Genomic DNA, 12,680 nt, shown 5'->3' with positions numbered 1-12,680 from the left:
GGAATGAGGATGCTCGTTCTCAAGCTTTTAATCTGGTAATTTGACTAAAATTTAATGCTGATTTTCTTGGGCTAATTCAATACTGGTCTTATTCTGACAAGAAGATAATTGCTATGGGATTTCAGCATGACATGGCCTTCAATGGGCATTTTCTCAGGTGTGCGTGCAGACTCAATCTTAATCGAATATTTGTTGATAACAGACTAACATAGTGCATTGTCGTTTGTCGAATATTCTTTGTGGAATGTATGTATCTATTGGAGTTTCCATAGTGATTGTGCTAGTTTCACTTTCAACTACCACGGAGATAACAGAAAATATAAGAGAAGAGTTTCAGTTTAAAATGAAGATAAGATATTTCTCCAGGTGCAAAATGCATTAAATAATTTTCTTATAAATCTGGTCACCATCCAGTTGCATCGGCTTCTACTCAGCTATATTTGTTATTGCTAGATAAGTACTAACAAGGCACTTGAACGTGGTTGCTTGCAGTGCACAAGGGTATGCATTGAGCCTCACCATTTCTGGTTAATAAAATTGGATTGTATTTCTTTTTATTTGAGATATTACTAAGAACCCTGACCTTGAAGATTTTAAAATTTTAAGATAGTGCTATTGAAATGTATACTTTGAACCTTTCACATCTCATTTTCAATCAAGGTGTAGGGTGGGTGCATTTGTTCAAGCTGTGGCAGGGATTTCTTCAGGGAAATTGAAATTAAAGGAGCCATATTTTAAGATGCCTATCCACAAGCATATATGCATTGATTCAGCAACAGTTGCAACAACCTGGGTATGCGTTCCAAAGCTCTCCTTAAGTTTCGATTTTTTGTATGCGGGCATTGTTTAGTTAATTGCTTATTCATGAACACAGAATGGAAATTTAAGCAATATGCCCAATCATTCTAGGAAATTCAATTTATGTTCCCATGTTGTCGCTGATTTGTCATGTTTGAGTTGCATTTACTTTTTTTTTAAACCTAGGATTATAATGAACTGGGTGTCATGATGTGTTCAGAAAAGCATGACTTGATATTTGAATACTAGATTATATTTGCATAATAGCATAGACAGTGAGAAGCTTGTGTTAGGCTACTCTTAAAAACTGATTGATGATTTTTCATTGAGATTATACTAATTGAAATAAAACATCTTCCTAAGAGCGCAGGGTCATGACTTGAATGTAGAAATTCAAAACTTGAAATTGCAAACCATAATGATATCATGTTAAATAACCTAATAGATCAACTCTTTTCTTGTTGAAAATATTACCAAAAGTCGTTTCAATGATGCCATTGCAATGGCTTGATGCATCAGCACAAATTCTGAAGACATCTTAGATGCAAGGGATGGAAAATCCAATCATGAATCTTATTATCCAGATTCGTTTAAGCTTGTCAAGCTTTAGGGTCATGCATATTATAGTACTTTATGATTCAGGTTTGCAATTTTATGATTCACTGAATTGTTTCAAGGCAAACCAATACTATGATTCAATGCATGCAACATTATTCAATGTATGTAATTGTGGTTCAAAAGATGTAATGATTCAATTCATGTAATTTTATGGTTCAAGGAGTACAATCTCAAGATTCAAGGCATGTAACCAAACATGAATCAACGTATGATTACTGGCATCTGACATAATGGTTCATATAACTATTAGTGGAAAAGTGAAAGTCTTGGTTTAATGAAAGTGGGGTTTTGCATATGCAGACTAACCCAAATGAACACAACCAACAAAATGAACACAGCCATCCGGAATCTATATTTAGGTATGATTACTGGCATCTGACATTATGGTTCATATAACTATTTAGTGGAAAAGTGAAAGTCTTGGTTTAATGAAAGTGGGATTTTGCATATGCAGACTAACCCAAATCAACACAACCAACAAAATGAACACAGCCATCTGGAATCTATGTTTAGGTTCTATAGCGCGGCCTAAACAAAGTGAGGCTAAAATGCTATATTTAATGCTGAATGGTGATTGTGTTATGACAATTTCGAACAACAAAAGCTTTTTAGTGAGGCTCCAAAATTGCTGCATATAGATTAATTTGGAGATAGTTCTCAATTGAGTTATGGTTATATATTAATGTGAGATTTCTTTCTATTTAGTTTTTCTGGAAAACTGATAATGAATTGCAAAATATTCCAGCAGCATATCTGAACCACAACAAACTGCAGATGTCAATTCAAACAAAGATTGCATTATATTTTAGGCTTTAACAATCACGCACAAACTGCAGGTCATGAAGGATTTAATTGGTACACATAATTGTCCTCTACTTAAATTTAAAGGAACTTGTTGGTCAACTGCACAACATGAAAGTAATGTGCAATGGGCAAGATGATGCAAGCAACAGAATACTGCCATAATTGTGGCATCTTTAATCCATAAATAAACTAAAGATCTATTCCTGCTTTTCCTTAGTATTAATGTCAGCAGCAATTGACGTCTGCTATACATTAGTGCGTTGGTCACCTCCCCCATGGGAACTCATGAATGTAGCTGAATGAAAGTTTCACTTGCTTTTGTCATGGATCGTGCATTCATTGCTCATTTATTTGCACCATTAGTTGGTGAATGGTTCCCTTTGCCACTTATTATGGATTGACCACACGCCTAATAATGCTAAACTAATGTTGGCATGGTGTAAATGGCCTTCTAGTTTAAGATTCTTGGGCCAAAAGAGATGGGCATTGGGACACTAACAATAAGACATCGATTACACTTATTTTGTAATGAGGAAGTTCACAGGTATGAGTGTCACACTTCGATAAATACTCTATTGTCAACCACATTTAAGTTGGCTTTTCACAATTTATCAATCCAATATAATACGACAACATATTTCTCATGCTGTTACTCAATGTTCACTCTAAATTGCAAAGTTTATTTGTAAAATTCTTGAACATTGAGAATCCCCACTCAATTTTACACATAATGTGTGAAATAGTTTTAGTGGGGTGCCCGTCTAAAAAAAGAATCCATCTCATTGTCGCCGAGACCGTTGAGCATATGAACTCCTTTAGCATACATCAGACAGTTGTCGGGGGGTGTCGTGGTTTGTTTTGCCATGACGATTCGCACTTTCGTCTTTTCCCGACGAAAAGAGATCATGTTGTGCTGCCAATGTTGCTTTATATTAGTTGTGCGTAACCATGGTTGTCCCAACAGCAGCGAGTACGCTCCAGGGGCATCCAATCGTAATACTACCGTGGACACCATAAAGGTATGCCCTCCGAGTATAAACTCAAGGTTTCGGATTAAACCTATCGGTCGAACTGATCGCGTATCTGCCATGCGAAGCCAAAATGGACACGTCTCCCATTGCGTGAGACCCAGATCGTGACATGTCACCTCACTAATTACATTAACTCTTGAGCCACCATCGATAATGCACCCATGGACCTCGCGGCCTTTAATGACGATATTTTTACCGTTGGATTTTGGGAATCCATGAGTGGGGTCCCGGGTTCCAACGTCGTGAGACATACGGAGGAGGTAGTCAGTTCCAGACCGACAATACGGGACTTGAGTGTTTCTTTGAAGCGTGACAGCAACTGCAATAGTTTATGCAGGGGCATGGAGATTTGGCAGTTGGTTAGGGCTTACCAGACCGGGTGATTATCGGTTTGTGCAGTCAAGGTTGAGGGTGGTGATGGCCCGTGACTGATCTCCTTCATTTTCGTGTGCATATGATACACTACTTAGCGGTTTGGCGAACTTCGTCCTAAATCTCCCATTGTGACTGGTGGGCCTTACTTCGGGTGGTAACCTGCTGAACATCAAGCGCAATCATATTCACGGCTAGTGCTTTACCTCAATTGTTCGTCGGACATTGCGTAGCGTAATGGCCCGGTTGATTACAGTTGAAGCAAGTTACAGTTGCGAAATTGTTGGGCTCCCCTTGCTTGAATTGAGGTTGCGAGGTTGCGGGGTTGATCTTCCCGAGCCGACGGGGGATAGGATTGTGGAGGGTTGCCACGAGACTCGGCTTGGGGAGGTCGCCGATTATCATTGTGCGGATTGTTGTGACAACGGTTGTCGAAGGGTCGTCGGTTATTCCCCGAATGCCGCATGCCGCGATTATGAGGTGGAGGCCGTCGATCGTGCCGTGGGTATCGGGGTTCGTAATAGTCTCCCCGATTGTAGTCATCATGGTAATAGGGGTCCTCCGGAAAATAACGCTCATCATGGTAATAGCGTGACTGATTGTGATGGTGTGGTGGCTCCCGGTGATAGTGATCCGGTTCTGGGTGATAACCATCGTGGTGGTGAAGCCGCTCATTTCCCAGGATTGTTCAACGTCTCTGTTCTGTGGTGGTAGTCGCTCATCCTATTGCGAATGATCGTGGCGTAGCTCGATTTGTTGTACAGGAACCGAGTTCGTACGATTGAGCATGTTGTACTCACATTGCTCAACCGTATGTACTCTAGAATGGCAGATAGGGAAATGTGGTTGTAGAGGGCAATCGATCGCCAAATGACCGGATTTGGCACAAGCCGTGCATTGCAATGCTTGCCGAAACTGGGTCTCCTCGGTTGTTGGCAAGGCAGCTTGGAGCATACCCATGGAGAGGAATTGTTATGATGAGCCTTATCTAAAGTGAGATCATGAGCAACCACTTGTTCGATAGTGTGTTGGGAAAAATCTGTGAGGGCCAACGTCGTGCTCAGTGGCTCTCGAAGTCCAGCAAGGAACGTATATTTTAAATAGCTGGCGGATACATCTTGTGCGAGTTGCCGGTAGAGGGCTTGGAATTGGATGGTAAACTGGGAAACCATTTCATTGGGTCCCTGGGCAATGGTATAGAATTGGCGGAGCAATTCACGCTTAGGGATCTCCCGGTGGAATAACTCCAGAAATTGTGTGCGAACGTAACGTCGTGCTCAGCGGCTCTCGAAGTCCAGCAAGGAACGTATATTTTAAATAGCTGGCGGATACATCTTGTGCGAGTTGCCGGTGGAGGGCTTGGAATTGGATGGTAAACTGGGAAACCGTTTCATTGGGTCCCTGGGCAATGGTATAGAATTGGTGGAGCAATTCGCGCTTAGGGATCTCCCGGTGGAATAACTCCAAAAATTGTGTGCGAACATCTTGGAATGTTGTAAACTCCCTCAGATCATGGTGAGAATACCACCATGTAGGGGGGTTGTCTAACGAAAGGGTAAATTCCGTGATTTTTGAGGCGTCCACCTCCGCAGCGGTGAGGCGTTGCGTGGAATGATTGGCTTGCCATGTGGAGAGAAAAGAGCGGATGTGAGATTCCGCGTCGGGACTATCCGTATAGCGGGTATAGGAGTGGTACGACATTGCGTTGAGATCTCAGTTGTCCGGTAGGGCTGGGAAAGGGTTGAACCTGGATTGTTGAGAGACTGTTGGCGGACTCGGAGGAGTGACAAGTTCTGGGCTGGTGCGTGATTCTGTATCGAGGATGATGGGTGTGGGTTGCGATTCCGGGGTTTCGGGTGATGAGTGCTGAGTGATCGCAGAGTCAATGATATCTTCGGCTAGCTTGGTGCGGCGGGAAGGGAGCCAAGAGCGGCTAAGGCGATTGGGCGCCGTAATGGCGGCTAGCGGCTAGGGGCGTCCACCGACGTTTGTTCGTTGTGATGCACAACGTGAACCGGGCGTGCCAAATTGTGTTATCTCCCTTTTCGGAAGCAACACCTTCGATTTCTTACCGAAATTGGACCAAGGGGGTTGCGCTACGTGGTGGACACACAAAATACGTGTGGGATTGCTTTGCAACCCGTCCGTGTAATGAACGTGTAGCGCACTCGGTCGTAGACAAGATCTTAATTCAATAATTGATAATTATGTATATTGATCTTAACACAGTGCATAATATGGACCCAAAATTGTATATGTACTACGATTCCCAAAAAATACATTACACGACTCACGACCGGAATTATGACAGAGTAAATATAGTTATGTATCAGAATATGCTATCTCAGCTAATAAGATCTTCTCCCTCTTTTCTTCGTTCTGCTCCACGTTTTTATAGTTCTTTTCCTTCTTCTCGCTCGACTTGCTTCAGTCTTCCCTCGTTTTCGGTTGCATGTATTTCGGCTCGCTGTGTTCTTCTTTAACTTCCTGATTTCGGTTGCCTTTACCTACTTCGCCTACCTTTGGATTCGTTTCATACTTAATTTACAAAATTGTCCCACAAACAACAGTGTGTTGGGGGTACCAATAATGTTAGCCACTGGGCTAACCCGCACCATGCCTTCTTCCCGTCCACTACGGATGCGATTGTTGTTCGTAGAGATTCGGCTATAATTACCTGCCAATCCACCTTGCAGCCTTCGAATGTTGCTATGATAAATCTAGCCTGATTCTTTGGCATGGCTGGGGGTGGAGGATGTACAAATCCGTATTCTAATAAAACATGAGCCACCTCCATGAACATGGGATTCTCGCCACCTTGTGTTCGGTATGCTTTGCTGGCGATGGAATACTCCCCGAAGTATTCAGTCAAGATTTCTGTGGAGGGGTTCTCGATGGAATACAGTCTCCCGACCGGTAACCCAATGAGAGCTCGGACGGTGCCTTTAGAGATCTCCTCGAGGTCAATCTTTGTTGCGATCTTCTCTGGTTCTTTGTGTGGCGACGCATCCGCTACCCGAAGAAACCCTTCCTATTAGAGTGATGATCTAATGTAAGCATATGATAAGGATATAATATATATGAAATAAGACAAGAGAGAGAGAAAGAAGGATGTCGATCCACCTGACCACCCCCGAGTGAAGGGATTGAGACGGACTCGAGCCTTGATCGGTGTTTGTTAAGTGCTTGGATCGCACCACGATAGGGAATGAAGAAGAGCGCATCAACAAGGACGTAGTATGGCTAAAGGACCTATGAAGAGGGAATGGCAAGAGGAAAGAGGGCTAAGGGACACCCAAGTGTGAAAGGCCCATACCCTAAATGTAAATGCTATATAAACCACATGGTGGTGGCTTTGTAAGGGTTCTTCCATTTGTAAAGATCTCCCTATTGATTAAGAGCTAGAGCTTCGTCTCCTCCTTCTTGTAACCTTTAAGCTTAAGATAGATTAGTGAAGTGTTTAGTTAGAGAACACTAATATCTCTTCCTTGTTGGTGCTAGACCTCTTAGCAAAGAGGGTTAAGAAACATATTCATTACTCTTATTGTCTATATTCATTACCCTATTGTCTATGAGAGCGAGCTTGAGAGAGTGAGAGAGATATCGTGCTTAATCATCTATTAATCGTTAAGTGAGTGTGAGGCTCGGAGGTGTCCGACAACCATCTCCGCCCGATTCGCCATCAAAAGGGTATACGCCGGTTCGAACTCCGCAAACAACATCGAGGAGTTAACTTCATCGATACATAGATCCTACACATCTATTTGGCGCCGCTGCCAAGGACACGACCGACGCTTGAAGCCGATTTCGAGTGGTCAAACACTCGTAGGCAACCCACTTAACGAGGGAAGAAATCGAAAGGAAACCACTATTTTCTGTTTTATATGCTTGCTATTTCACATTTTAATTAAGTTAATTTTCTGTTTTTTTTAGTTTTAATTTACCTTTCCTTAATTGCCCAGACATTAGTAAGCCATTCGTTTGGTTAACGCTAAGCATTGTTGAGATTTGAATTTGTTGGTGCCAACGCCCACATCTTTCGACGAAAGAGCAATGTTCGACAAACCCACATCTTTTGATGAACGCACATCCTTCGACGAAAGATCAAAGTTCGACGAACCCACATCCTTTGACGAAAGATCAAAGTTTGACGAACCCACATTCTTCGACGAAAGATCAAAGCTCGACGAACCCACACCTTTCGACGAAAGGTCCAAGTTTGCCAAACGCACAAAGTTCGACGAAAGATTAGAGTCTACCAAATCCACAAAGTTCGACGAAGGATCATCTTTCAACGAACCCGCAAAGCTTGACAAGAGAACATGGCCAGATCCTCATGGACAAACATGTTCAAAACCCGACCCACACGCCAGGAGGAGTCCACCCAAACAAACCAAACACACGGTGTTGACCCATGTAACCCAACTCGATACCACGAAGGGTGATTAACACCGGGGACGCTACCAAACATGAACCTCCCATCGAGCCCATCAACTAAAGCACCTCTCAACACACCCCCACTACAGGAGAGCCCAATGGCAGACCCGCTTAGCGTAGAGCAACACATACGGGATGCCGCACAAGAGTTATAGGTGATAGAACAAGAAATCAATATATGGACGGTACAACTCGCGAAAGGAGGACAACCGGAAAGCATCACTCGAGATATCGAAGCTGCTTTGGTAGAAAGGAAAGATAGATTCACACGAGTGCAACAAAAACTTCACCTCCTAGAAGCATCGTCGCATACGCACCAACGAGGCCGTGAGCGCAGCCCTACGCCGCATTCGAGCACAACGGGTGACAATCCAAACGAAGCCCACACGCAACGACACTTGACACCACCATGTATGGACACGACCCCTACACCCGACCAAACTGCCTCGACATCCCCAAACACCGAACTCACACTAGTGTTACAATCCATCCAAACCCTCGTGGCATTGATGGAAAAAGAACGAGCACCCATGGAACATTCGAGAAACAATACAAACGATAGTAGGAAGAGTGCTTCCATTTCTAAACTAGTACCCCGTTTTCTCGGTCTCGGTGACGCCTATGATCACGTCAAGAGGTTCAAATAGATCTGTCGCACTTATGAACCTCTCACCGAGACCACCAAAGTAGCCGCATTTGGGCTTACACTCGATGACCAAGCCGGAATTTGGTTTAGAACCTTGAATGAGGACATCGTTGTGGACTTCAAGTACGTTGTCGTGAAGATTCTAGGCCATAGTGAGAAACCGGGGAATATCGGAAGAATCGGCGGGGTGCATCATGTGCACTCACCCTTGTACAAATTGTGTAAATAATAGGGGCACCATTATGGCGCTGGACAGTAGTTAATTCGGGACAGAGGATCCCATGTAATAAGGGATTTATCCCACATCGTTACGCATCCCTCTCCTTGTTCTATAAAAGGAAGGGAGCGCCCTTTGTAAAGGGGTTGCCTATTTTGAGTGAGAGAGGTACACCACTTAGGTCGAGGGTCTCTATTCGGTTTATGGTTTCTTCTAGGGTTTCTTTATCTTCTTCTTTACTTAGGAGGTTAGGGTTTCTTGTAGTCGTTGGGTTTTGGCCTATGCCGCCATGGTTGTATTCTTTTGCGGATTCATAATATAACTTGCTTGTGTATCTTGTCTTGTTGAGGTATCTTGCCTCCATCTACTCTATGTTATGGTCTTATTCTTTTCTCTTCTTCTTATGAGCTAAGCTTCCATTTCATGTCTTATTCTTTTTCCTCTACTCCCTAGTCCAAGACCCTCGCGGTTCTGCCTAAGATCCTACACGTACTCATGGATTATCGCGACATAATAATTTGGTGAACCCGACGTGAAGGGCGGCAAGGAAGGATGGAGTTCGAGGTCGAAGACTTCGAGGAGGAGAGTCGAAAAGCGGCGCATCGAGATGGGCAAGGTCAAAGAAGTCGACCATTACAACTGGGACGGAGTCCCACGAGTTTCGCTGAAGGCTTGATCGTCCAGCATAAAGAGGAGGAGCTCCGTGCAGCTCACAGAGCGTGGTCACCCCAAAGCAGAATGAAGGCGGCGTGGGATGACATGACATCACAACGGGAAGCGGGCACACAGACGAGACAGACGTGGTCGAGCCAGAGGCCAAGCGGGGCACGACGGTGCCGATACAAGAGAGGGTGCGGGACGAGCCACCCTCTTTTACATGGGGAGAAAGACCGACTGGGTAAAGGTCGGGAATCAGTAAGAAGATGATCGAGGGTACGGAACAAGTCTGATAGGATCGGCATCGAAGCCGAAACTCCGGATATTGGAGAATCAGGCCCAAGCGGGGCTTGATCAATCATAGAGCGGATGCTTTCCACTCACACCATTAAAAGGGTCGGTGGCCCCGGATGAGTCGTCGGGAGTCGTTATAAGATCGGTGTCCCCACATCTTGACTGAAGATTTCGGCAGTTCGGCCGGCGTGGCAACGTGAGACCGAAAGAGATGGAAGATGGAGGTGGGAGCACAACAAGGAGAGTGACAATGAGTCCGGGAGAAGTACAAGGGATGAAGCGGAGAACGAAGACCGGTCCTATGGGTCACCTCACACCGGGCTAGAGACTCCGGCGATTAGCATCGGATCCGACGTAAGACCAAGATACTGACGGTGGCGGCAAGAGAATGGGACTTGGCAATCCAGAGAATGATGGACTGACCCAGACGAGAACCGGGCGGAGCGGACTTCCAAATAACCGATCGGGGAGGGAGGAGAGAGCAGGCCTACGGAGAGGCCGGGAACACGGTATGTCGTGTTAGGAAACAGGTCTCTCCGGATGGGAAGTGAGAAGAACAGTGTTGATGAGCAAACTCGGCCGAGGCCGAAACCGGATGTGGAGTACCCGGCTACGGAAGACCCGGTTCTCACCGGATGACGAGTACCCGGAAACGGAAGACCCGGTGAGAACCGGATGTGGAGTACCCGGCTACGGAAGACCCGGTGAGAACGGGATGAGGAGTACCCAGCAACGGAAGACCCGGTGAGAACCGGATGTGGAGTACTCGGCTACGGAAGACCCGGTGAGAACTGGATGAGGAGTACCCGACAACGGAAGACCCGGTGAGAACCGGATGAGGAGTACCCGACAACGGAAGACCTGGTGAGAACCGGATGACGAGTACCCGGCAACGGAAGACCCGGTGAGAACCGGATGACGAGTACCCGGCAAGAGCCGGATGGTGAAGGCCCGATGAGAAGTGCTCACCGGATGAAGGGGCATATTCGTAAATATGTTTTCTGAGAGTCCATCGGGGCTATATTTGTAAATAGCCAAAAAGTCATATTAGTAGTATAAATATGACTTAGGGCAAACTTAGTAGTATTAGTAGTCGTCATTCTTGTTGGTGCAAGATTAGAGTGCATTACTGTGTACAGAGAGAGAGAGAGAGAGAGGAAGAGGTCATTGTCTCTGTTGTAACCGCCGCCTGTGGCGAAGAGAGCAAGCTCGAGGTCGTTACCTCGGTGATTTACTATTGTACATTGTGAAATAGTGATAGTTTGCAGTCTGTGGGCTGTCGTGGTTTTTCCCTAGTTTGGGTTTTCCACGTTAACATCCTGTGTACTCTTCTCTTCATTGTGTCGTGCGTTCATTACTCGTTTTCTTTGTTTGATCCTAGGCTTGGTTGTGGCCGAGCGTTGTTCATCGGGAGTGTGTGTTCCTGTCACGTCGGTACCATGGGAGAGGGTGTGGAGCGATCCACCCTCTCGACTTGCGGAGAAAGATGACCCGGGATAAGGGTCAGAGATAAGACGAGCCCGAGGCGAATCCTTCACACCAGTTCTAGAGACTCCGGCGGTCGGTCCGAGAGCTGGCGTGAGACCTAGAGTGACGAACGGTGGCAGCGAGGGGACGAAGGCAAAGGACTGCGGATGGGTGGTCTATGAAGACACTCACACCGATCCAGAGACTTCGGTAGCCGGCAATGAGAGTCGGCGTGATACCTAGAGAGAAGGACGGTGGCGGCAAGAGAACGTGATCGGACGACGGAAAGCGGAAAATAGAGTGAAAAGAGGTATGAGGCCAGTTAGGCGGCCACAAACCATATACGGACCCGAATGACAGAGTCGGTAAGACAAAGATCAGATGTTCTTAGTACACGAGTCAGTGACCGAACAAATCGGAGGCCCAAGAAGGATCCTTCACACCTGTCCGAAGACCCTGGCAATTTGGCCGATGTGGCAACGTGAGACCGAGGGTAATGGAAGGTGGCGGCAAGGAGATGAAGGTGGCAACAACAGAAGCACCGACTAGCCAAGGTGTTACGTGAACGAAGGAGGCCATGCGGGCTAGGACGCGGCAAGGGTGATCCTTTTGTAGGCTACCGGGGACACCCGATTAAGGAGTGGTGTGTCGAGCCGGGAAGGCGCACACCCGAAAGCAGAACGTGAGACATGCACGTGGCCATCGAGGGCCAAAGCAAAAGCACGGGTACGGGACGGTGTTCGGCACAAACGATGCCGAATGAAGAAGGCTGAAGATGGAACCAGCGATGCGGGAAGAGAGAACGAGTGGGCATGGCGGTATCAGGACGGCAAGGCAACCACTAACCGAAACTGGGCCTTCTAGTAAGAAACAAAGGGAGAGTCGGGAACCGACCCGGCCGGAAGACAACGCGGAAGACGGGAGGAGAGAAAGGAAGACTGTCCTATGGGATCCTCACACTGATCCGGAGACACCGGTAGTTCGAGTCGACGCCGACATGGCAACGTGAGACTGAGTGAGAAGGATGGTGGCAGTAGGAAACGGGAACCGGCGATGTAGGAAGAGCGGACTGGGAGCCGGTGAGGCTAGAGTTGACAAAGGACGAACCCTTACCGACCGGTTGCGATTTTGGAGGGAAGCAGGTGAGGGGTAAGCAGGGCACGGAGCAAGAGACGTGCGAGTGGCCATCAAGGGCCAAAGCGAAGCATGAGTATGGGACGGTGTTCGACATAGGCGGTGTTGAGCAAGCAAGGTGGAAGATGGATAGGCTGCATGGGTTGGTAGCCGGAAACGGTATCGGTGATCGAAGGAGGATCCTCCACACCTGCTTCTGAGATCT

General features: G+C 46.3%; 1 long non-coding RNA gene across 1 annotated transcript; it reads left to right on the top strand.

Annotated features, from left to right (window-relative positions):
* Positions 1-154: 154 nt before the first annotated feature.
* On the top strand, positions 155-2,381 carry LOC147860954 (uncharacterized). Its single transcript, XR_015530097.1, has 3 exons — positions 155-366; positions 454-1,622; positions 1,871-2,381. It is a non-coding gene; the product is annotated as an uncharacterized LOC147860954 (long non-coding RNA).
* Positions 2,382-12,680: the final 10,299 nt, after the last annotated feature.

The sequence above is a fragment of the Azolla caroliniana genome, unplaced genomic scaffold (genome assembly GCF_043228905.1).
Source record: "Azolla caroliniana isolate FFs.n. ecotype wild unplaced genomic scaffold, voAzoCaro1.0.p SCAF_8, whole genome shotgun sequence".
NCBI classification, from domain to species: domain Eukaryota; kingdom Viridiplantae; phylum Streptophyta; class Polypodiopsida; order Salviniales; family Salviniaceae; genus Azolla; species Azolla caroliniana.
The sequence above is the reverse complement of the archived record's forward strand: the minus strand, read 5'-3'. Positions and strand labels throughout refer to the sequence as shown.